Raw genomic sequence first — 26,973 nt, 5'->3', positions numbered from 1 at the left:
GTATAAGTAGGAAAATAATGAGAAATGAAAGATTTTAAAAACTGATTTAGGGCCTTGGCATGCAATGTAGTGAATACTGGGCTAATGATTTGGCCTTTTATTTGGTAAGCACTAGGGAGTTATTGCAGGCTATAAAGGAGTAATATATGTAGACTTATACTTTAGAAAAATTAACCTGGTAATGGCATGTGGCACAGACCAGACAGGATGAGGTCAGAAGCAAAGATTTGGCCTTATACCATTTCAACACTGTTTATCTAAAGAAGCACATGAGACAGTTTGGGTAAAATATCTACCCACACATATACAATAATAAATCCTGGCATTTGAGCTTTTTTTTTAACCTCAAGGAAATTATCTCACTGAAATTTTGAGCTGGTTTGACATAAAATATCTTGGTGGTCCCAACTCCTGTTCATAAGCTTGGACCCTACATTATTCATTGACAATAACACTTTAGATATACAAATATCTGAAATGGGAGAATAAAGGGATAAAGATAAAAGAATAATGTGGTTTACATTAAAAACTGATTGAGACAAAGGGATACAAGAACGAACTGAAAAAGTTCCCAGTAGCCAAAACTGGAACAATTTGAGCAACAAAATAAGGTAGTATTGGATTATAACCCAAAGTATAAAATAAATATCTGAGTATCAGTCCATACTGATATGTATGTAATGGCAATATTATTCATTACTGTGACCAACCTATATGTAAGAATAAGTTTTCTTCAAAAATACACTAATGCAGGGACTTCCCTGGTGGTTTGGTGATTAGGACTCTGCGCTTCCAATGCAGGGGGTGCAGGTTCGATCACTGGTTGGGGAACTAAGATCCCACATGCCGTGCAGCACTAAACAAACAAACAGATCAGTGCGGGAGACCTTCAAGATGGAGAGGAGGAGTAAGATGTGGAGATCACCTTTCTCCCCACAAATACATCATAAATACATCTACACGTGGAACAGCTCCTACAGAACACCCACTGAATGCTGGCAGAAGACCTCAGACCTCCCAAAAGGCAAGAAACTCCCCACATACCTGGGTAGGGTAAAAGAAAAAAAGAAAAAACAGAGACAAAAGAATAGGGACGGGACCTGCACCAATGGGAGGGAGCCATGAAGGAGGAAAGGTTTCCACACACTAGGAAGCCCCTTCACTGGTGGAGACGGGGTGGGGGGGTAGTTGAGGGGAAGCTTCAGAGCCACAGAGGAGAGCGCAGCAACAGGGGTGCAGAAGGCAAAGTGGAGAGATTCCTGCACAGAGGATTGGTGCCGACCAGCACTCACTAGCCTGAGAGGCTTGTCTACTCACCTGCCAGGGTGGGTGACGGCTGGGAGCTGAGGCTCGGGCTTCGGAGGTCAGATCCCAGGGAGAGGGAGTCCGGGAAAAAGTCTGGATCTGCCAGAGAGGCAAGGGACCTTTGTTGTGGGGTGTGTGTGGAGCAGTGATTCCTACCCAGTGTGCCCACAGAAGGCAGAACACTGCCTAAGCGAGCTCCAGAGATGGGCATGAGTCACGGCTATCAGCTCAGACCACAGAACGGGCCTGAACTTCTAACACTGCTACCACTGCCATCAAGAATCTTGTGTGCCAGCACAGGTCACTATCCACACCCTCCCGGGGAGCTTATGCAGCCCACCACTGCCAGGGTCCTGTGATCCAGGAACAACTTCCCCGGGAGAACATACAGCGTGCCTCAGGCTGGGGCAACATAACACTGGCCTCTGCTGCCTCAGGCTCGCCCCATATCCCAATTATGACTACCGTACCCCTCCCTCCCTCTGACCTTAGAGAGCAAGAGAGCCCTAATCAGCTGCTGCTTTAACCCCCAGCTCTCTGGGCAGGGAAGAGACTCCTGAGGGTGGCCTACTCACAGAGTTGGGGCCAAAACCAAAGCTGAACCCCAGAAGCTGTGTGAAAGAATAAGAGAAAGGGAAATTTCTCCGTGCAGCCTCAGGAGAAGCAGATTAAATCCCCACAATCAACCTGATAAACCCTACATCTGAAGAATACCTAAATGGATAATGAATGTTCCCAAAATTGAGGCGGTGGACTTTGGGAGCAACTGTACACTTGGGATTTGCTTTCTGCATCTATTTTTTTTCTGGTTTTATGTTTATCTTAGTTTAGTATTTAGTGCTTATTATCACTGGTGGATTTGTTTACTGAGGTTTGGTTGCTCTCTTCCTTTTATATATATATATTTCCCCTTTTCTCTTTTCTGTGAGTGTGTATTTGTATGTCTCTTTGTGAGATTTTGTCTGTATAGGTTTGCTTTTACTATTTGTCCTGGGGCTCTGTCTGTTTGTTTTTTGTTTTTGTTTTTTTCATTCTTCCTATTCTTCTGAGCTGTATGGCTGGCAGGGTCTTGGTGCTACATCCAGGTCTTGGGCCTGAGCCTCCAAGGTGGGAGGGCCAAGTCCAGGACATTGGACCACCAGAGACCTCCCGGTCCCACATAATATCAACTGGTTAGAGCTCTCCCAGAGATCTTCATCTCAACACTAAGACACAGCTCCACCCTATCACCAGCAAGCTTTAGTGCTGAACAAACCATGCCAAACAACTAGCAAGATGGGAACACAACCCTACCAATCAACAGAGAGGCTGCCTACTCTTCAATAAGTGGTGCTGGGAAAACTGGACAGGGACATGTAAAAGTATGAGATTAGATCACTCCCTAACACCATACACAAAAATTAGCTCAAAATGGATTAAAGACCTAAATGTAAGGCCAGAAACTATCAAACTCTTAGGGGAAAACATAGGAAGAACACTCTATGACATAAATCACAGCAAGATCCTTTTTGACCCACCTCCTAGAGAAATGGAAATAAAACCAAAAATAAACAAATGGGACCTAATGAAACTTAAAAGCTTTTGCACAGCAAAGGAAACCGTAAATAAGACCAAAAGACAACCCTCAGAATGGGAGAAAATATTTGAAAATGAAGCAACTGACGAAGGATTAATCTCCAAAATTTATAAGCAGTTCATGCAGCTCAATAACAAAAAAACAAAAAACCCAATCCAAAAATGGGCAGAAGACCTAAATAGACATTTCTCCAAAGAAGATATACAGACTACCAACAAACACATGAAAGAATGCTCAACATCATTAATCATTAGAGAAATGCAAATCAAAACTACAATGAGATATCATCTCACACCAGTCAGAATGGCCATTATCAAAAAATCTAGAAACAATAAATGCTGGAGAGGGTGTGGAAAAAAGGGAACACTCTTGCACTGCTGTTGGGAATGTGAATTGGTACAGCCACAATGGAGAACAGTATGGAAGTTCCTTAAAAAACTACAAATAGAACTACCATATGACCCAGCAATCCCACTACTGGGCATATACCCTGAGAAAACCATGATTCAAAAAGAGTCATGTACCAAAATGTTCATTGCAGCTCTATTTACAATAGGCAGGAGATGGAAACAACCTAAGTGTCCATCATCGGATGAATGGATAAAGAAGATGTGGCACATATATACAGTGGAATATTACTCAGCCATAAAAAGAAACGAAATTGAGCTATTTGCAATGAGGTGGATAGACCTAGAGTCTGTCATACAGAGTGAAATAAGTTAGAAAGAGAAAGACAAATACCATATGCTAACACATATATATGGAATTTAAGAAAAAAAGAGTCATGGAGAACCTAGAGGTAAGACAGGAATAAAGATACAGACCTCCTAGAGAATGGACTTGAGGATATGGGGAGGGGGAAGGGTAAGCTGTGACAAAGCAAGAGAGAGGCATGGACATATATATAGTACCAAACGTAAGGTAGATAGCTAGTGGGAAGCAGCCACATAGCACAGGGAGATCAGCTCGGTGCTTTGCGACCACTTAGAGGGGTGGGATAGGGAGGGTGGGAGTGAGGGAGACGCAAGAGGGAAGAGATATGGTTACATATGTATATGTATAACTAATTCACTTTGTTATAAAGCAGAAACTAACACACCATTATAAAGCAATTATAGTCCAATAAAGATGTAAAAAAATAAAAAAGTAGAGAGAGGCTGCCTAAAGTCATACTAATTTCACAGACACTCTAAAGCACACCACCAGATGTGGCCCTGCCTGCCAAAACGGCAAGATATAGCCCCACCTGCTGGAACACAGATACCAGTCCCCTCCACCAGGAAGCCTAAACAAGCCACTGAACAATCCTCACCCAATGGGGGCAGACAACAAAAACAATGGGAAGTACGAACCTGCAGCCTGTGAAAAGGAGACCCAAAACACAGTAGATTAAACAAATAGGAAACAGAGAAATATGCAGCAGATGAAGGAACAAGGTAAAAACCCACCAGAACAAACAAATGAAGAGGAAATAGGCAGTCTACCTGAAAAATAATTCACAGTAATGATAGTAAAGTTGATCCAAAATCTTGGAAATAGAATGGAAAAAATCAAAGAAATGTTTAACAAGGACCTAGAAGAACTAAAGAGCAAACAAACAATGATGAACAACACAATAAATGAAATGAAAAATACACTAGAAGGAATCAGTAGCAGAATAACTGAGGCAGAAGAACGGAAAAGTGACCTGGAAGATAAAATAGTGGAAATAACTGCCACAGAGCAAAATAAAGAAAAAAGAATGAAAAGAATTGAGGACAGTCTCAGAGACCTCTGGGACAACGTTAAATGCACCAACATTCAAATTATACCGGTTCCAGAAGAAGAAGAGAAAAAGGAAGGGTCTGAGAAAATATTTGAAGAGATTATAGTTGAAATCTTCCCTAACATGGGAAAGGAAACAGTCAAGTCCAGGAAGCACAGAGAGTCCCATACAGGATAAATCCAAGGAGAAACACACCAAGACACATATTAATCAAACTATCAAAAGTTAAATACAAAGGAAAAATATTAAAAGCAGCAAGGGAAAAACAACAAATAACATACAAGGGAAACCCCATAAGGTTAACAGCTGATCTTTCAACAGAAACTCTGCAAGCCAGAAGGGAGTGGCAGGACATATTTAAAGTGATGAAAGAGAAAAACCTGCAACCAAGATTACTCTACCCAGCAAGGATCTCATTCAGATTCAATGGAGAAATCAAAACCTTTACAGAAACACAAAAGTTAAGAGAATTCAGCACCAAAAAACCATCTGTACAACAAACGCTAAAGGAACTTCTCTAGGCAGGAAATACAAGAGAAGGAAAATACCTACAATAACAAACCCAAAACAATTAAGAAAATGGGAATAGCAACATACGCATTGATAATTACCTTAAATGTAAATGGATTCAATGCTCCAACCAAAAGACACAGACTGGCTGAATGGACACAAAAACAAGACCCATATATAAGCTGTCTACAAGAGACCACTTCAGACCTAGGGACACATACAGACTGAAAGTGAGATGGAAAAAGATATTCCATGCAAATTGAAATCAAAGGAAAGCTGGAGTAGCAATACTCATATCAGACAAAATAGAGTTTAAAATAAAGACTATTACAAGAGACAAAGAAGGCCACTATATAATGATCAAGAGATCGATCCAAGAAGAAGATATAACAATTGTAAATATTTATACACCCAACATAGGAGCACCTCAATACATAAGACAAATGCTAACAGCCATAAAAGGGGAAATCGACAGTAACACATTCATAGTAGGGGACACTAACACCCCACTTTCACCAATAGACAGATCAACCAAAATGAAAATAAATAAACACAAGCTTTAAAAGACACATTAGACCAAATATACTTAATTGATATTTATAGGACATTCCATGAAAAAACAACAGAATACACTTTCTTCTCAAGTGTTCATGGAACATTTTCCAGGATTGATCATAACTTGGGTCACAGATAAAGCCTTGGTAAATTTAAGAAAATTGAAACCATATCAAGTATCTTTTATGACCACAACGGTATGAGACTAGATATCAATTAGAGGAAAAAATCTGTAAAAACTACAAACACATGGAGGCTCAACAGTACACTACTAAATAACCAACAGATCACTGAAGAAATCAAAGAGGAAATCAAAAACTACCTAGAAACAAATGACAATGAAAACACGACAACGCAAAACTTATGGGACGCAGCCAAAGCAGTTCTAAGAGGGAAGTTTATAGCAATACAATCCTACCACAAGAAACAAGAAAAATCTCAAATAAACAACCTAACCTTACACCTAAAGCAATTAGAGAAAGAAGAACAAAAAAAACCCAAAGTGAGCAAAAGGAAAGAAATCATAAACATCAGATCAGAAATAATTGAAAAAGAAATGAAGGAAAAGATAGCCAAGATCAATAAAACTAAAAGCTGGTTCTTTGAGAAGATAAACAAAATTGATAAACCATTAGCCAGTCTCATCAAGAAAAAAAGGGAGAAGACTCAAATCAATAGAGTTAGAAATTAAAAAGGAGAAGTAACAACTGACATTGCATAAATTGAAAGGACCATGAGAGACTATGACAAGCAACTATATGCCAATAAAATGGACAACCTGGAAGAAGTGGGCAAATTCTTAGAAAAATACAATCTTCCAAGACGAACCAGGAAGAAATAGAGAATATGAACAGAACAATCACAAGAAGTGAAATTGAAACTGTGATCAAAAATCTTCCAACAAACAAAAGCCCAGGACTAGATGGCTTCACAGGCGAATTCTATCAAACATTTAGAGGAGAGCTGACACCTGTCCTTCTCAAATTCTTCCAAAATATAGCAGAGGAAGGAACACGCCCAATTGCGTTCTACAAGGCCACCATCACTCTGATACCAAAACCAGACAAAGATGTAACGCAATAAAAGAAAACTACAGACCAATATGACTGATGAACATAGATGCAAAAATCCTCAACAAAATACTAGCAAACAGAATCCAACAGCACATGAAAAGGATAATACACCATGATCAAGTGGGGTTTATCCAAGGAATGCAAGGATTATTCAATATATGCAACTCAATCAATGTGATACACCATATTAACAAATTGAAGGATAAAAACCATATGATAATCTCAACAGATGCAGAAAAACCTTTTGATAAAATTCAACACCCACTTATGATAAAAACTCTCCAGTAAGTGGGCATAGAGGGAACCTACCTCAACATAATAAAGGCCATATATGACAAACCCATAGCCAACATCATTGTCAATGGTGAAAAACTGAAACCATTTCCTCTAAGATCAGGAACAAGACAAGGTTGTCCACACTCACTGCTGTTATTCAACATAGTTTTGGAAGTTTTAGCCACAGCAATCAGAGAAGAAAAAAGAAATAAAAGAAATACAAATCAGAAAAGAAGTAAAAGTGTCACTGTTTGCAGATGACATAATACTATACATAGAGGATCCTAAAGATGCTACCAGAAAACTACTAGAACTAAACAATGAATTTGGTAAAGTAACAGGTTGCACAATTAATGTACAGAAATCTCTTGCATTCCTATACATTAATGATTAAAAAACTGAAGGAGAAATTAAGGAAACAATCCCACTTATCACTGCAACAAAAAGAATAAAATACCTAGGAATAAACCTTCCTAAGGACACAAAAGACCCATATGCAGAAAACTATAAGACACTGATGAAAGAAATTAAAGTTGATACAAACAGATGGAGAGATATACCATGTACTTGGAGTGGAAGAACAAATACTGTGAAAATGACTATACTATCCAAAGCAATCTACAGATTCAGTACAATCCCTATCAAGCTACCAATGGCGTTTTTCATAGAACTAGAACAAAATTTTTTACAGTTTGCTTGGAAACACAAAAGACCCTGAACAGCCAAAACAATCTTGAGAAAGAAATACGGAGCTGGAGGAATCAGGCTCCCAGACTTCAGACTATACTACAAAGCTACAGTAATCAGACAGTATGGTACTGTCACAAAACCAGAAATATAGATCAATGGAATGGAATAGAAAGTGCACAGATAAACCCACACACATATGGTCACCTTATCTTAGACAAAGGAGGCAAGAATATACAATGGAGAAAAGACAGCCTCTTCAATAAGTGGTTCTGGGAAAACTGGATAGCTACATGTAAAAGAATGAAATTAGAACACTCCCTGACACCATACACAAAAATAAGCTCAAAATGGATTAAAGACCTAAATGTAAGGCCAGACACTATTAAACTCTTAGAGGAAAACATAGGCAGAACACTCTATGACATAAATCACAGCAAGATCCTTTTTGACCCGCCTCCTAGAGAAATGGAAATACAAACGAATGGGACCTAATGAAACTTCAAAGCTTTTGCACAGCAAAGGAAACCATAAACATGACGAAAAGACAGCATTCAGAATGGGAGAAAATATTTGCAAACGAAGCAACTGACAAAGGATTAATCTGCAAAATATACAAGCAACTCATGCAGCTCAATAGCAAAAAAACAAACAACCCAATCCAAAAATGGGCAGAAGACTTAAATAGGCATTTCTCCAAAGAAGATATACAGATTGCCAACAAACACATGAAAGGATGCTCAATATCACTAATCATTAGAGAAATGCAAATCAAAACCACAATGAGGTATCACCTCACACTGGTCAGAATGGCCATCATCAAAAAATCTACAAACAATAAATGTTGGCAAGGGTGTGGAGAAATGGGAACCCTCCTGCACTGTTGGTGGGAATGTAAATTGATACAGCCACTACGGAGAACAGTACGGAGGTTCCTCAAAAAACTAAAAATAGAACTACCCTACAACACAGCAATCCCACTACTGGGCACATACCCTGAGAAAAACATAATTCAAAAAGAGGTATGGGGCTTCCCTTGTGGTGCCGTGGTTAAGAATCCGCCTGCCAATGCAGGAGACACAGTTTTGAGCCTTGGTCCGGGAAGATCCCACATGTCTCAGAGCAGCAAAGCCGACATGCCACAACTACTGAGCCTGTGCTCTAGAGCCCGTGAGCCACAATGACTGAAGCCTGTGTGCCTAGAGCCCATGCTCCACAACAAGAGGAGCCACCGCAGTGAGAAGTGTGCACACTGCAACAGAGTAGCCCCTGCTCACTGCACCTAGTGAGAGCCCACGCACAGCAGCAAAGACCCAACACAGCCTATAAACAAACAAACAAACAAACAAACAAACAAATAAATAAAAAGAGTCATGTACCACAGTATTCACTGCAACACTATTTATAATAGCCAGGACTTGGAAGCAACCTAAATGTCCATCAAGAGATGAATGGATAAAGAAGATATGGCACATGTATGCAATGGAATATTACTTGGCCATAAAAAGAAATGAACTTGAGTTATTTGTAGTGAGGTGGATGGACCTAGGGTCTGTCACACAGAGTGAAGTAAGTCAGAAAGAGAAAAACAAATACCATATGCTAACACGTATATATGATATCTGAAAGAAAAAAAAAAGGTTCTGATGAACCTAGGTACAGGACAGGAATAAAGATGCAGAGGTAGAGAATGGACTTGACGACACGGGGAGGGGGAAGGGTAAGCTGGGATGAAATGAGAGAGTAGTGCTGACATATATACACTACCAAATGTAAAATAGATAGCTAGTGGGAAGCAGCCGCATAGCACAGGGTGATCAGCTCAGTGACCACCTAGAGGGGTGGGATAGGGAGGGTGGGAGGGAGGCTCAAGAGGGACGGGCTATGAGGATATATGTATACATATGGCTGATTTACTTTGTTAAACAGCAGAAACTAACACAATATTCTAAAGCAATTATATTCCAATAAAAATGTTAAAAACAAACAAGGAAGGGAGAATAGACAAATCTCCCAGAAATATAGAATTTTAAATAATGTATGTAGGTACACCTCCCCCAAGAAGATAGAGCATAATTCCCCACCCCTTAATTGTGGGTTTGCATAGCAACTTTCTTTCAAAATGTATAGTATGAAAAGGAGGGAAAAAACTAACTCACAGTGGAAAAACCTGACAAAACTACCTCAGCCAGTTAATATCAACGTTAACATCATCAGTGGTGTCCTGTTGATAGCATGTACCCCTAAAATGATGTGATGAGATTGGCACCTTACCTCTAGGGTTTTCCTCTCAAAACCCCACAACTCCAGTCCAACCATGAGAAAAACATTAGACAAACAAAAATTGAGACCCATTGTACAAAATACAAACATTGAGGCAGATTCTCCTCAAAACTGTCAAGATGATCAAAAACAAGGAATGTTTGAGAAACTATTGCAGTTTAGAGGAGCCTAAGGAAACATGACGACTAAAGGTAATACACCATCTAGATGGGTTCCTGGAACAGCAAAGGAACATTAGGTAAAAACTGAGGAATCTAAATAAAGTATAGGCTTTGTGCAGTATGCAAGCCTCTCACTATCGTGGCCTCTCCCGTTGCGGAGCACAGGCTCCGGACGCGCAGGCTCAGCGGCCATGGCTCACGGGCCCAACCGCTCCGCGACATGTGGGATCTTCCCAGACTGGGGCACAGAACCCGTGTCCCCTGCATCGGCAGGCGGACTCGCAACCACTGCACCACCAGGGAAGCCCAAAGGATAGGCTTTGATTAATAATCTATCAACGTTGGTTCGTGGTCACAAACCTACCACAGTAAGATGTTAACCAATAAGGGAACTGCTGCAAGGTATCTGGGAACTCTCTGTATTATCTTTGCAACTTTTCTGTAAATCTAAAATGATTCTAAAATTAGGCCTTTATTAAAATTTAAAAAGTAGATTGAGAAAATTTAACCCTATTTTTTGTTTTTCCCTTATAGGTGAAGAGCTCTTTTTTTTCTTTCCTTTCTTCTGTGGTCTCTCTCCTGACCTCGTGAAGAGCTCTTACTGAAGCAACTAAAACCAGCTTCACACCTCTTCAGCTTGAGTGCTTCTCCACTTTTTGCAACTGAAATATGATTAGTATGTTTAATCACAATCAATGGGATAAAAAAAATTGAACTTTGATTTATTTTAAAGGAATGTTGTCCCTTAGTTTTGCTAAATGGTCCAGCTTAGTTTCTCCTTGTTTTTAAATTTTCTGGCTTATAAATTTTGTATTACATTTAAAATATAAACCAAATAAAAGATTTTACTAACATGAATCTTTATGCTTCTTTGCTCTCAATAAAATGTCCTTACATCATTAGTCAATTTCGGGGTGGGGGGGTCAATCTCATAATTTGGTTCTGGTAGTTTCCTAACAGGAGATTTGGGTCCACAGCTACTCAGCTCTTTTTCCTCTAAGAAGTTTAAGAGATAGAGAAAATGGCTACAGACAACTATGCTAAGACACTTATGGTGCCTTTAGCCAACACTTTTGCTCCTTTTCACGTTATCTATAAGCATTATCAATGCTGACAAAGCAACAATGCACTATGCTCTGCTTCCCAACTGCATACCTGATGGTTTCATTGTTGTGTTATTGATTTTCTTTCTCTTTTGGATATGAAGTATCAGAGCAAGTAATAAAAATTCAATTATCAATTCAATATGATTCAATTTTGGTTAAATATTGATGGATACATGTGTGAAGAAACTATTTTTTTCACATTTCTCAAACTGTTTGATCCCTGCAACATTGTACCCTGATGAAAATCTCACTGCCTAATTTCCTTTCGTTCTCCTCCTACACTTCTGAGTCCATTTCATTTGTTGGGGTGGGGGGTTGAGGGAGGCAAAACTATCTACCATAAGGAGATATTTCACTATAAGTATATTGTGAAATGTCAGTGAGATAAAATGTAAAAGCACCTGGAACTTAAGAGGCATTCCACAAACTAGAGTGTTTTGCCCTTCTTTACTTGCCTTATAGATGTAGGTGCTTTGCAAGGTTCCCTCCTGGGTCCACTCCTGTTACAACTCATGTTCTTCTTAGAGTTCTCTATTCCCGTGTCTTCAAACGCTTCCTATACACCAAGGAGGACTGTATTCCTAGTTTCTCCCTTACTGCTGATCTTCAGAATGTCTCTTCAGCTGCGTACTAAACAAGTCCATCTGGATGTGCCCTACCCGTACTCTACACAACAGGTCAAAAGATATTACCACTCAGTTGTTTAAGGTGAGAAATCTAGATATCAGTGAAACCTCAACTGTCTCAGCATACCATTCTTCTCCCTTCTCCTCACATCTAATCCGACACCAACTTCTGTCACTTAAACGCCACTTAATACCCCCAGTGGATGATCTATTTTGTTTGTTGCTGTATCTGTGGTGCCTAGAAGAATGCCTGACACCTAGTAGATACATACTGAAATCATTTATTGAATGAATTCATCTGTCCTCTCTTCTTTGTCTGCACTGCCATGGATGGAGTCCAAGTCCTAATTATGTGTTTGGAGACTCATATTCATAGCTCCTGAACTAGTTTCTCTGCCTCTAGTAACTCCAGCTCCCATTGCCTTCTCTCCAATCCATCCTATACACAGCTTGCCATGAGTAAACTGTAAACATCCTAAAAAATTTGCCTGGTGCTTCACAATATAACCTCAATCTACCTTGTTAGCCTATTCTCCCACTATTTGTTCACTCTACAAATGCCCTATTTTCCCTACTTTCAACACACATACTTTTTTCAAATTTCAAATTCCAGCTCTTCATTGTTATATATATAGGAAAGAAACTGACTTTTGTATATTAACCTTGTATCCAGCAACTTTGCTATAACTCCTTATTAGTTGCTGGAAATTTTTTTTTTGATTCCTTGGGATTTTCTACATAATCATGTCAACTTTGAATATAGTTTTATTTCTTCCTTCCCAGTCTGTATTGAAGTTTAATTGCCTTTTCTGGAGTTATTGCATTACCTAGGACTTCCAGTACAAAGTTTAATAGGAGTGGTGAGGGAATTCCCAGTGGTTAGGACTCCGCACTTTCACTGCCAAGGGTGTGGGTCGGGGAATTAAGATCCGAAAAGCCATGAGGTACGGCCAAAAAAAAAAAGTGTGGTGAGAGCAAACAACTTCACTTTGTTCCTGATCTTAGGGGGAAAGAATCTAGCAATCTAGTTTCTCACCATTATGATGTTAGCTATAGGTTTTTTATACATGCTCCTTATTAAATTGAGGAAGTTCCCCCTGTATTCCTAGTTTGCTGAAAGTTTTTATCATGAGTAGGTGTTGGATTTTATAAAATGCTTTTTCTGTACCTATTGATGTGATCAAATGATTTTTCTTCTTTAGCTTGTAGATGTGATGGATTACATTAACTGATTTTTGAATGTTGAGCCAATTTACACACCTGGAATAAATTCCACTTGGTCATGGTGTATAATTCTTTTTCTGTACTGCTGGATTTGATTCGCTAATATCTTGTTAAGAATTTTTGCATCTATTTTCATGATAGATATTGGACTGCAGTTTTCCTTTCTTGTAATGTCTTTATCTACTTTTGCTGGAAGGGTGATGCTTGCCTCATAGAATGGATTAAGAAGTGTTCTCTGCTCCTATTTTCTGAAAGAGATTATAGAGAGTTGGTGTGATTTCTTCCTTATATGTTTCATAGAATTCACCAGTAAACCCATCTGGGCCTGGTGCTTTCTGTCATGGAAGGTTATTAATTATTGATTAAAACATTTTAATAGATATAGGCCTATTTAGATTATTTCTTCTTGTGAGGCTTTTGGTAATTATGTCTCTCAAAGAAATTGGTCCATTTCATCTAGGTTATCAAATCTGTCAGCACAGAGTTGTTCATATTATTCCTTAATTATCCTTCTATTCTTCATAGGATCTGTAGTGATGGCCCCCTTCATTCCTGATATTAGTAATTTGCCTTCTCTTTTTATCTTAGTCTGGCTAGAGTTACCAATTCTATTGATCTTGTCAAAGAACCAGACTTTGGTTTCATTGATATTCTTTATCAACTTCCTGTTTTCAAGTTTCACTGATTTACACTCTACTATAATTTTTATTATTTCTTCCCTTCTGCTTACTTTGGATTTAATTTGCTTTTTTTCTAGTTTCCTAACATGGAAGCTTAAATTATTGATCTTAGATCTTTATGCTTTCCTAAGATATGCACTGCTTTCATTGCAACCCACAAATTTTGATAAGTTGTATTTTCATTTTCATTTAGTTCAAAATATTTTAAAATTTCTCCTGAGATTTCTTTTTCTTTTTTCTTTTTTTTTTTTGCGGTATGCGGGCCTCTCACTGTTGTGGCCTCTCCCGTTGCGGAGAACAGGCCCCAGACGCACAGGCTCAGCAGCCATGGCTCACGGGCCCAGCCGCTCCGCGGCACGTGGGATCTTCCCGGACCGGGGCACAAACCCAGGTCCCCTGAATCGGCAGGCGGACTCTCAACCACTGCGCCACCAGGGAAGCCCGAGATTTCTTCTTTAATCCATGTGTTATTTAGAAGTATGTTGTTTATTATTTATTTATTTATTTATTGGCTGCGTCAGGTCTTAGTTGCAGCATGTGGGATCTTCGTTGCAGTATGGAGGATCTTTCGTTGCGGCACGAGGGCTCTTCACTGTGGCTCACAGGCATCTCTCAAGTTGTGGCGCACAGGCTCCAGGGTTTGTGGGCTCTGTAGTTTGTGGCATGCGGACTCTCTAGTTGAGGCACATGGGCTTAGCTGCCCCACAGCATGTGGGATCTTAGTTCCCTGACCAGGGATCAAACCCACGTCCCCTGCATTGGAAGGCAGATTCTTTACCACTGGACCACCAGGGAAGTCCTGAAGTATGTTGTTTAATCTCCAAGTTTTGAGGGAATTTCCAGGTATCTTTCTGTTATTGATTTTCAGTTTCATTTCATTGTGGTCTGAAAGCATACATTTTAGGATATCTATCATTTTTAACTTGTTAAGGTGTGTTTTATGGCCCAGGATGTGGTCTACCTTGGTGAATGTTCTATGTGAGCTTGAGTGTACTCTGTGGTTCTTGGATGAAGTGGTTTAGAAATAACAATTAGATCCAATCGATTGATGGTGCTGTTGAGTTCAACTATGTCCTTACAACTTTTCTGCCTGCAGAATCTGTCCATTGCTGATAGAGGGTATTGAAGTCTCCAAATATAGTAGTGGACTTGTCTACTTCTCCTTGCAGTTCTATCAGTTTTTGCCACATGTAGTTTGACACTGTATTGTTGACGCTCTGATTTTAACTGAGCAGTTTATGATTACGTTTTCTCCATCCTCTTAGCTATCAACTATATTTTTTAAAATTTTACAGTTCCGAAACTTCAATCTGTCTGCTTACATTACCCATCTGTCCTTGCACGTTGTCTACTTTTTCCATGAGAGCCCTTAGCAAATTAAACATAGCTGTTTTAAATTTCTGTTCTGTTCGGAGAATTTCAACATCCCTGCCATATCTGAGTCTGGTTCTCATGCTTGATTTGTCTCTTCAAATTGTGCTTTTTCTTGCCATTTATCATCCTTTGTAATTTTTTGGTTGGAGGCCAGACATGACGTATCAGGAAACAGGAACTGAGGCAATTAGGCTTTTAGTATAAGGTTTTATGTGAATCTGGATAGGAGCTAGGCAGTACTTAACGTTTTCTGTAGCTCTAAGTGGCAGAGGCTTGTTTCCCCTATTTTCCTTGTTGTTTTGTCTTCTTCCCTGTTGTGTTTTTTCCCTAAGAATTCTTTGTTGAAGAGTCTGTCTTGGAGCTCTAAGTCATACTCCACAGATACTACACTGGAACTCTGTTATCATGGTGGAAGGGTATTTGGGAAGCATTCAACAATCTTATATCTCTGTCTTTTATTTGGCCTGGGTCCCTGGGCTGTGACCTTCAGAAGTATTTCTTAGACATTTTTTTCTCTTCTCCCATGATATAAGAAGGCTAAAGGGGGCTGAAATTGTCTAACTTGCTTTTCCCCAGGTGAGATAAGGCTCTGGTAGAGTAATTTCCTTCAGAGGGCAGGCCTTTGTCATGGAAAATGAAATGGGTGTATTTCAAAATAGTTACCTTCTCCTCCCCTGAAACACAAGGGGATCCCTGATCTTAATCATGAGAACTTGGTGGGGTTCCTGGGGATAAATCCTATAAAGTGTGGAGGTTCTCCTAAGAGTGGGGTTTTTGTTTTGTTCTCTTTATTTTGTGGTACGCGGGCCTCTCACTGTTGCGGACTCTCCTGTTGCGGAGCACAGGCTCCGGACATGCAGGCTCAGCGGCCATGGCTCACGGGCCTAGCTGCTCCGCGGCATATGGGATCCTCCCAGACCGGGGCATGAATCCGTGTCCTCTGCATCGGCAGGAGGGCTCTCAACCACTGCGCCACCAGGAAAGCCCAAGTGTGGGCTTTTTAACTGTCAAGCCAGTTAGCATCCAGTAACTTGTCAAAGTTACCATTTCACTGTTCATATCAGTTACTGGCCCAAGCAGCTCTGCTCCTGGTGAGCTGATCTCTAATGTGATTCTATCTGGCTGTTTCTCCAGTTTGGGAGTGGTGGTTTGCCCTATGACCTCAATTCTCCTTCGGATCTAAGAAAAGGCATTGATTTTTCCGCATGTTCAGCCTTTTTCTTATGATTCCATTTTCTCCATCCTCTCTTAGCATATCAACTATATTTTTTTTAATTTTATAGTTCTGAAATGTCAATCTGTCTGCTTACATTATCCATCTGCCCTTGCATGTGTGGGATGTGTCTTGCTATGAGGATGGAGTGATGACTTCAGCGCCTTATACGCTGGAGTTGAAACTGGTAATTGCCTACAAACTCTTTTTTATTTTTATTTATTTATTTATTTGCGGTACATGGGCCTCTCACTGTTGTGGCCTCTCCCATTGTGGAGCACAGGCTCCGGATGCACAGGCTCATCGGCCATGGCTCACGGACCCAGCGGCTCCGTGGCATGTGGGATCCTCCCGAACCGGGGCATGAACCCGCATCCCCTGCGTCGGCAGACAGACTCTCAACCACTGCGCCACCAAGGAAGCCCCCAAACTCTTTTTTAAAAGTTCTTCCGCGTTTTCACTATAAAGCAAGGCTGAAATAATCCTGAGGAGTCTTCCCTGATCTCTCTCTGCTAAATGAAAAGCTCCTGCCTGTGGACTCTAGTACTTGGTACAACTACAAGTATTTCATATATTGACTCTTAGCTCTGTGACTCTGTGAATGCCTGGAGAACAGGCTTTTTGGCTTATCTTTGCATTTCTTGCATATGGTATAAATAAGTGTCTGCTGAATTGAAAGGAAAAAGGAACAAAACACTGGTCACTAATTAAAAACAAAGTACTACTTTTATTTGGCTCACTTCTCCATTTATTAGATAACCACATGTGGAGAGGCACCAAGCACTTAAGTTTTACATAACTACAAAGTTATCACAAATCCCAAACTTTTTAGCCACAGATACTTCACCTACTCTGTTTAAAGAAAAAGCTTTCAAAACATCTGAGTTAGCCTGATACAGAGACCCTGAATAAATGGGAACTACATATTTTTAAATGCTTGTACTTCCTGTTCTAATAGTGTCTTCTTTAAATTGAATCCAGCATAAAAGGGATGGAAATATATAAGGTCATGATGCAAACGCTTTTGAGAGATAGTGAAATTAATCTGTACAACATGGAAAAAGATGTAATGTGAACAGAAGGTCTGCAAGGATTCACTGAGCCATCTGGGCTTCCATGGCTTGTGCTGTCCATTCTGGTGCTGTCTGACTGATTTTCTCCAAAAGGTTATTCACTTGGAAACAAAGCGATTGGATCTGTTTGTCCCATGTTGGCAGGGCTTCTCGTGCTAAAGAAAAAAGGAATAATGTACAAAGTTCAAATTACTCCTTTGCAACCACAGTGAATGTTGAGTTAGAAGATAAATACAGTAACATTGATTTTTAAAAGTTTACTCCAAAAATCTTAGTTAATGAAATTAAGCTAATTAAGAAATAGTTAAGAAAAGTACCCCAATCACTGGCACAAAGTATAAACAAAACAAAACAAAACAAAAAAAACACAAACTAAAACCAAACCACCTCAACTGCAGCAGTCAGACAGACAACTTCACTGAGGCCACCTGTTCCCTCACCAATGTCTACTGCTTCGTAAGACACTGCCACCCACTGGAGAAAGTGAAACTTGAAAACACTACGTTCAGTGAAAGAAGCTAAAAGGTCACATATTGTATTGTATTGTATTGTATTGTTCCATTCATATCAAATATCCAGAACAGGTAAATCCATAGAGACAGAATAGAAATTGGTTGCCAGGGGTTGGGGGGAGAGGTATGAGGAGTAATTGCTTAAGGGGCATGTGATTTCCTTTTGGGAAGATGAAAATGTTCTGGAACTAGGTAGAGATGGTGGTTGCATAACACTGTAAACATACTAAATGTTACTGAATTTTTCGCTTTTAAATGATTAATTTCATGTTATGTGAATTTCAACTCAATTAAAAAATAGTAGTGGAGGAATAGGTATTGCTTTACTAACAGTAAAATTTACTATAAATTTATTACCTAATATTGTTACAGATCAGTGGAACCAAATAGAGTACAGAAATAGATCCGAACATATATGTGGAAACTAATATACGCCAAAGATCACAAAGGATGTTTTATTTAATAAAGATATTTGCATAATTGGCAATCCATCTTTAAAAAAGAACTAGACCATGCCTTAAAATTATTCACAAAAATGAACTGCAGACAGATTGAATTTCTAAATATAAAACAATAAATAAAATATTAGAAGACATTTTAGGAAAATATTAATTTTATCCCCAAATGAGGGAGACTTTCTTTTTTTGTAACATCTTTATTGGAGTATAATTACTTTACAATGGTGTGTTAGTTTCTGCTTTATAACAAAGTGAATCAGCTATACATATACATATATCCCCATATCCGCTCCCTCTTGCGTCTCCCTCCCACCCTCCCTATCCCACTCCTCTAGGTGGGAGGGAGACTTTCTTAATCAATACAGAAAACACAAAAGCCATAAAATTAAAAATGGAAATATTTGGCTACAAAAGAGCTTTTAAATGTGTTTATGGTATGCATTGTGTTACAGAAACACAACCGACAGAAAGAGAAAAATATCTGTAACACAGATAGGAAAGGTGTGGAGGGGGAAGGAAGGAAATAGACAAGAAAAACTAACATGAATTCACAGAAAAGGAAATACTAATGGCCAATATATGGAAAGATATTAAACTTCACTAGTGCCAAGGAAATGCACAATAAAACAATAACACAGTATTTTCCCCCCAACAATTGGCAAAAGATAAAAAGAAGAATATCCAACTCTTAAAGATTCATTTTCTCATATTGGTGGAAGTGTAAATGGCTACACCTTTCTGGAAAGCAAACTGGCAGTAGCTATTAAGTATCAAAACATGTATATCCTCTGATGCAAAGTATGCAACTTCTGAGACTCTGTTCTATAGAACTAAGTGTCCCAGTATATAAAGATACGCACAAGGAAACCACCTGAATGTCCATCAACAGGTGAATAGTTGAGCTCCGTGAAATATTATGCAGCTCTTAAAACAAATAAATTAGATTTATATCTAGTGACTCGCAAATATATTCACGGTACATTAACTTAAAAAGAAACAAAACCACTTTGGGACTTCCCTGGTGGTCCAGTGGCTAAGACTCTGAGCTTCCACTGCAGGGGGCATGGGCTAGACCCCTGGTCGGGGAAGTTCCACGTGTCAAGCAGTGTGGCCCAAAAAACCCCCAAACAAACAAACAAACAAAAACAAACAAAAAAACACTTCATAGAACACTATGTACATTAAAGTATAATGCCACTTTAAAAAATCCCTACATGTTTTTACTTATCTATATAAACATGTAGAAAGGCACACGAGACTTTAGACTGACATTAGTTATGCCAGGCAGCTGGGATCAGAGGAATGCAGGTGAAAGTGGAAAGACATTACAGACTCTTCCTTTATTCATCCTTGTAATGTTTTACTTCTCATTATGAGCAGATTTACCATTGTAGTTTTTAAATCTAAGAAAATTAGAAAGTAAAATATCCCATATTCTATCAAGTTGGCATATGTTAATTTAAACTGTGTTTACTTGGTGACGCCTCTGCTATACTCTTCATCATACATTGTGTTTGCTCATTCAATAATTATTTATTTCCCACTTACAACGTGCAGGGCACTGGAAAAGATGTTGGATATACCATGGAGAACAAGAGACACTTAATATCTATCACTAGGAAGTTGAGCTTGGTTAACAGAAACAGACATTTAGACAAATTCAGAAATTCAGGGTGACAAGAATGTATAACTTAAAGCCATACCTAACCTGGGAAGTCAGGAAAATCATTATTGATTAACATTGTTCAAATTAAGACATGGGGACAAATAGAAGATGGCTGGAGAGGCTGCTTGTGGAGAGGGATGACTATTTTGGAATGTTTAAAGTGGGAAAGAATTTACAATGCTGGAAAAAACAAAAAGTCCTGTGAGCTGGATTGGAAAGAGAAAACCATAAAGGATCACGTAGGACCTTTTGGAGACTTTGTAGAATCTTAGTCTACAAGCAGTGGGGAAGCCATTCATCAGCATGTCAAGGAAGAGAGTAACATTTAATAATTTGTTTTTTCTTTTTTCTGTTCGCATTTTTAAAAGATCACAATCCCTCTGGCTCTACTAGGGCAACTGGACTAGAAAGGAGCTATTGTAGATGTGAGAAGAAAAGCTAAAAGGCTATTTCTTAAGCCCAGAAGGGGTTTTGGGGGTTCAGAACAGGCTGGTGACAGTAAGAAATGAAGAAAAGTACATGGATTCCAGATACACTATGAGGTAAAATTCGAAGGATTCTGGGCAGTGAAGAAGACAAGGGGTCAAGGATAAGGAATGCTGGAGAAAGTGAACAGTGTAGTTCCTGGCTGTCTGGCTGGCTGTTTTGGGAGGCAGGCAGTGGAGGAGATAGTGAATTCAGTTTTGGGTATATTCATTTTAAGAAGCCCACGAAGCAATCAGGTGGGAAACACCTATTAGTCAATTAGAGCCGCTGAACCTGGGACTCAGAAGGGAGATTTACACTAGAAGTCTAAGCGCTGTCTGCATAGAGATGGTAACTGAATCAATGGGAATAGGTGAGATTACCTAGGGTAACAGTAGAGTGAGGAGAAAAAGGCCGAGGAGTATGTCCCAAGCAACCCCAATATTTAAATTTAAAGCACTATAGAATCTACAAAGACAACTGGGAAGAATACCTGGAGAAATAGGAGGGAAAACAGGAGAATAGGGTGAAGGAGATGACAGAAGTCAAGAAGGGGCGGGGGCACTCAAAACAGAGTGAGCGATCAATCCTATTCAATATTCGGAAAAGTCAGGATGAAGCCTGAAAGATAAAAGGATTTTTGTTAAAACGGAAGAGACCTGACCATGTTTAAATATCGATAAAAAGAAGCCAACAGAGAAAAAAAGGATGAAAATAGACAAAATAATTGCTAAGCTCAGGTTCCTAAAAAAGATTTCTTTTTTGGAGCAGGTAGTGGCAGAGTTCAGAGAAGGGATCCAAAGTGCAAGAGGAAGAACTGGAGAGAGAGATGGAAACCATCTCCCATATAACACAAAAGAAGAAAAGGACAGAATTAGATCTATATTGAACAGAGAGTGAAGGAGGAGAGAAGTCAGAGGTTTAGGAAAATGAAATTTGAAATCGTCATTGCAGAGAATGGAAAAAGTGGACTAGAGAAATGTATCAAGAATCCCGGGCAGCGTCGAGAATTCAGGACCTTGAATTTTGCAGTGGTATCAATCTGTCTGGTGCTCTGTCTCTTCTCCAGCAACGTTAGTTAGTTACTCAAGTACAGGCATGGGAAAGATGGAGAATGGGTTCATTCAAGGTGAAGTTTTGTTGGACAGCAGGAACAAAAAGTTCGCAGGGAAGTGTTCTGGGGCATCTGTAAAAGAAGTAACTGAATCATGAAAATGATTGAAATCCTGATTTCATGATTCACGATGAATCATGAAATCTAAGCTGGATAGGAAGAACGGTAAAGGTTAAAAAAGGGCTGAGCTGGGCTTCCCTGGTGGTGCAGTGGTTGAGAGTCCGCCTGCCGATGCAGGGGACACGGGTTCATGCCTCGGTCTGGGAAGATCCCACATGCTGCGGAGCAGCTGGGCCCGTGAGCCATGGCCGCTGAGCCTGCGCATCCGGAGCCTGTGCTCCGCAGCGGGAGAGGCCACAACAGTGAGAGGCCCACGTACCACAAAAAAAAAAAAAAAAAAAAAAAAAAAAAGGGCTGAGCTGACTGAAAGAAAGTGAAAGTCAATAGACCAGAGGCTCCAATGCAGTCAAGGAAGAGGTGAGGTTGAAGTACCTGAGAAAGGCCACTAGAAAGGCTGGGAAAAGGTCATGGTCAGAGTGGGATACTTCAAATTAAAACTGTACAAGTGGAATGGTTCTCGGTAAGGTCCAGGGCATAAATGAGGTGGGAAGAGGGCTGAGGAGGTATTAGACAATGAGAAAGACAAGAGATCTACTTACCTGTCTGCCTTCATCAGTTTAGTGAGCTGCTGAACAGGATATGCAACTGTCTTTTCTACATGCCCAATACACGCTATGTGGTCAATAAATGTTTGGTGAGTAATTCATGAGTGAACTAATATAACAATTCCAGTTTCAAATTTTTCCACAGCATAGAAAATGCTGCATTAATTAGATTCATGAATAAAAGTTCATAAAAATCATTTTAAATTATTTCTTTGGGAAATAAGCTCATTCCATAGGAAGATTCTGGGTCAAAGGAAATCGCTCAACATGTTTTAATCACAAATGTACAACACTTCACTGCCATTTCATTATGATACAAACAAGCAAAACTTCTTACTTTCAAAATGAACTATTCCATCAATCTGATCAATAAATCCATTCATACGTCCTTCTGTTATCATTTGCGATGCTATCTTTTCTGCCTGTTTAAAAAAAACACAATAAATTCTTAGACACTTTAATTATCATTTCTAGTTATTCACATATTCTCACCAAGAGAACTGAAAGCTCTTGGTTTAGCTACCCATCACTAAGCTTTACGTATGTGTTCATCTGCCATTCATTACAAGAGTAAATTTTGTAAATCTGCCTGTTATATCCCCCCAATTCTTTCTGGGTACAATCCATTATTTTAAGTTAATTGGGATCTGTTTTTCTTGTTGTAAGATTTTAAGCAAGAATCTAGCCTTCTAACCAAATTTTCTCTCTGCTCAAAATCAAACTAACAATTTTTCCTCTCACTGGGATCCACATCTCAAAATATCCCTAGTTTTTCTTATTTTATTTCATTTCAGTTTTCACAGTATTTATCACCCCCAAAACTCTCTAAGACAGTAATATTTTTGAAGAAAATATTGAAAGGAGGAATAACGTTCAAATTTAAAAGGGAAACGAAAGGATTTAAAAGACCATTAAAGGGGAGCAAAAGGTTCTCTACCTAATTCCTAAAGAAATACTTCATGTTTACTGTCTGTTTAGCAAACTGGGTTGTGACAGTCGTTTTAGTAACTCTGACCATCTTCACAATCAACCCTAAATCACTCTTGAACAGACTGTGACTAGCATTTATTGTTAAAAATATATTCACTTCCCTTAGTCTCAGCAAGGGATCATACCTCAAAGCCTAAGAAGGAAACATCTTTTAATGGTAACTGAAGCCTTGGTTCCGAAATTGTTCCACTTCCTTTACTGTGTGTTGAATGTGTATACATAAAGGAATTGTATTAGAAAATACTAAATTAAACTTTCACTAACAGATAAAAGGGGATGTGACCATAACTACGTGACTCTAAGCTCTACAAGTTTTGTAGTGAGATGGATGGACCTAGAGTCTGTCATACAGAGTGAAGTAAGTCACAAAAAGAAAAACAAATACCGTATGCTAACACGTGTATATGAAATCTAAAAAAAAATTTTTTTCTGAAGAACCTAGGGGCAGGACAGGAATAATGACACAGACGTGGAGAATGGACTTGAGGACACAGGGAGGGGGAAGGGTAAGCTGGGATGAAGTGAGAGAGTGGCATTGACATATACACACTACCAAATGTAAAATAGATAGCTAGTGGGAAGCAGCCACATAGCACAGGGAGATCAGCTTAGGTAGATCAGCTCGGTGCTTTGTGACCACTTAGAGGGTGAAATAGGGAGGGGATATGGGGATATATGTATACATATAGCTGATTCACTTTGTTATACAGCAGAATCTAACACAACAATATAAAGCAATTATACTCCAATAAAGATGTTCAAAAAAAAAGTTCTACAAGTTAGGTAAAAGTAAGGTTGATTGCTTGCTTTTACTCTTATTTAAAATTAAGAGAATGTTTTATAGATGTTACCTGAAATACTCTCTAAATACGACCGGTACTTTTTTGGAATCTATACAAAGCCAACCAAACGCTATCATGACTAAGAATAAAATTGACTCCCTAATAACTCAGTCAACTTCTTAAGTTAAATCGAGCACAGAAGTTACAATAGAATAGCCTAGAGTATTACCATAGTCATTCTCTCAAAGAGATGAACTTTTTAAACTATGAGTCAATCTAGGGCAGAAAAAAGAATTAAGGCATAGATCAAATGTTAGTTAAAAATCAGAAACCACTATGAAGTGGATTTAAACAGATACTAAACAAAGATATTCTTACAAAATGGGTATCATAACCTGGAACCCCTTTAAGATTTCCATTCTAGGTCACTTTACCATAAAATACAACTTAAAAAAAAATCAAACACAATTCCATTACAGTACTATTTTGACGTTCAAATAATTTATTTCCATTTACCTTAGGCTTTTAATGTATATTTTTGTTGCAACTGCCAATATTTATCAATTACAGTCATCTCTCAGTATCCATGGGGGATTGGTTCCAGTAGCCCCCATGAATACCCAAATCCACGGATGCTCAAGACCCTTATATAAAATGTAGTAGTACAATGAATACAGTTGGCCCTCCAAAATATTCCTCCAAAATATCCACAAGTTTTGTATCCGCAGATATGGAGGTCCAACTGTATATATTTTATTTTCTCTTTATGTCAATAATTTACTCTCTTAACTTCCTTTTATGTATTGGAAATAAGAAAATACCTTAGCTGTAGGAATCTCTAAAAGAGCTCCAAGTTCCTCAAAGGTAATATTATTATATAATTTGCTTGCAAACAATAAACTGTGTTCAATAACAGCTCTGTCCAAGAGGCTGGAACCTTAAATATAAATAAGAATGTTATAATTTTGAAACTAGTTTTACACTCTTAAAAGATGCATCTTGTTAAAAATTTTCTAGGCATGTACTAACTCATCATCATTGCCTTTATTCCTATCAAAATTTTAAAAGTAACCAAAATCCCTTGATACATTTTGAATAACATGCAGTTAAATATAACTAACATTTAGAAAATGATTGGCAAGTATTTATTAACTACCTGGACAGATTTAATCCTCTGGGTTTGTGGTTTTGCTTCCTTGGACTAGCTATCAACTTCACTAACTTTTCTTGCTATAAGCACATACTTTTATTAGCAAGCAGCAGCAAAACAATCATGCAAACAATCCTGCTGTTGGTAAGCTTGATAAGTCAAAAAATACTGCTCAGTGGAAAGATCTCTACTCCCCCGGGCACTTCACAAGCACTTTACTCTGAGGCAAACATGAGAAATGTTTGGAAGGCAGGATCCCTTCATGAGATATCAGGCATAGGATCCTCCCTTAAGTAAGATAATACAGGGCCTGACAAAGTTATGGACCTCAGGCCCCATCCTGAAGATGTGGATCACCCACTTCTTTTTTTTTTCCTTTCCAGTTTTATTGAGATATAATTGACATATAACATTGTATTCATTTAAGGTGTACAACATAATGAGTTGATATATGTATATATTGTGAAATGATTACCACTAGAAGTTTAGTTAATTAACATCATCACCTCACACAGTTACAGTTTTTTTTCTTGTGACAACTTTTAAGATCTACTTTTTTAGCAACTTTCCAATATGAAGACCTAAATAAACAGGAAAATATGTAAGACTTAATATTGCTAAGATGGCAGTACTCCCCAAATTGATCTAAAAATTCAGTGCAATCCCAGCTGGCTTCTTTGCAGAAATTGACAAGTTGATCTTAACATCTTTATGGAAATTCAAAGGACCCATAGAAGCCAAAACAACTTTGAAAAAGAACAAAGTTGGAAGACTCAAATTTTCTGATTTCAAAACTTACTACAAGGGACTTCTCTGATGGCACAGTGGTTAAGAATCTGCCTGCCAATGCAGAGGACGTGGGTTCGATCGCTGGGCCAGGAAGATCCCACATGCCACAGAGCAACTAAGTCTGTGTGCCACAGCTACTGAGCCTGAGCTCTACAGCCTGCAAGCCACAACTACTGAGCTCACGTGCCGCAACTACTGAAGCCCGCGTGCTGCAACTACTGAAGCCTGTGGACCTAGAGCCCGTGCTCTGCAACGAGAAGCCACCGCAATGAGATGCCCGCATGCCACAATGTAGAGTAGCCCCCGCTCACGGCAACAAGAGAAAGTCCGCGTGCAGCAACGAAGACCCAACACAGCCAAAACTTAAAAATTAAAAAAAAATAAACTTACTACAAAGATAGTGCAACCAAGACAGTGTGGTACTGGCATGAGGACAGGCATACAGAATAATGGAATAGAATTTAGAATCCAGAAATAAACTCATATTTACAGTCAACTGATTGTCAACAAAGATGCCAAGGCAATTCAGTGGGGAAATAAGAGTCTTTCCAACAAATGGTGCTGGGACAACTGAATATTCACATGCAAAATAATTAAGTTGGACCCCTACTTTACAACATATACAAAGATTAACTCAAAATGAATCAAAGACCTAAATGTAAGAGCTACAATTATAAAATTTACAGAAGAAAATAGAACAACTTTTCATAACCTTGGATTAGGCAATGATTTCTTAGATACAACACTGTAAGCACAAGCCACAAAAGAAAAAACATAAACTGGACTTCATCAAAATTAATAACTTTTGTGTTTCAAAAGATACCATCAACAAAGTGAAGAAACAACACACAGAATGGGAGAAAATATTTGCCAATCATTTATCTGATAATAAGAT

General features: G+C 38.9%; 1 long non-coding RNA gene across 1 annotated transcript; it reads right to left on the bottom strand.

Annotated features, from left to right (window-relative positions):
• Window positions 1-17,113: 17,113 nt before the first annotated feature.
• On the bottom strand, window positions 17,114-22,792 carry LOC132486341 (uncharacterized). Its single transcript, XR_009531480.1, has 2 exons — window positions 22,705-22,792; window positions 17,114-17,642 (listed from the first exon to the last, which is right to left on the bottom strand). It is a non-coding gene; the product is annotated as an uncharacterized LOC132486341 (long non-coding RNA).
• Between the last annotated feature and the right edge of the window lie 4,181 nt (window positions 22,793-26,973).

Source organism: Mesoplodon densirostris, chromosome 1 (genome assembly GCF_025265405.1).
Source record: "Mesoplodon densirostris isolate mMesDen1 chromosome 1, mMesDen1 primary haplotype, whole genome shotgun sequence".
Classification (NCBI taxonomy): Eukaryota; Metazoa; Chordata; class Mammalia; order Artiodactyla; family Ziphiidae; genus Mesoplodon; species Mesoplodon densirostris.
This window is presented reverse-complemented; position numbering and strand designations above follow the sequence as displayed.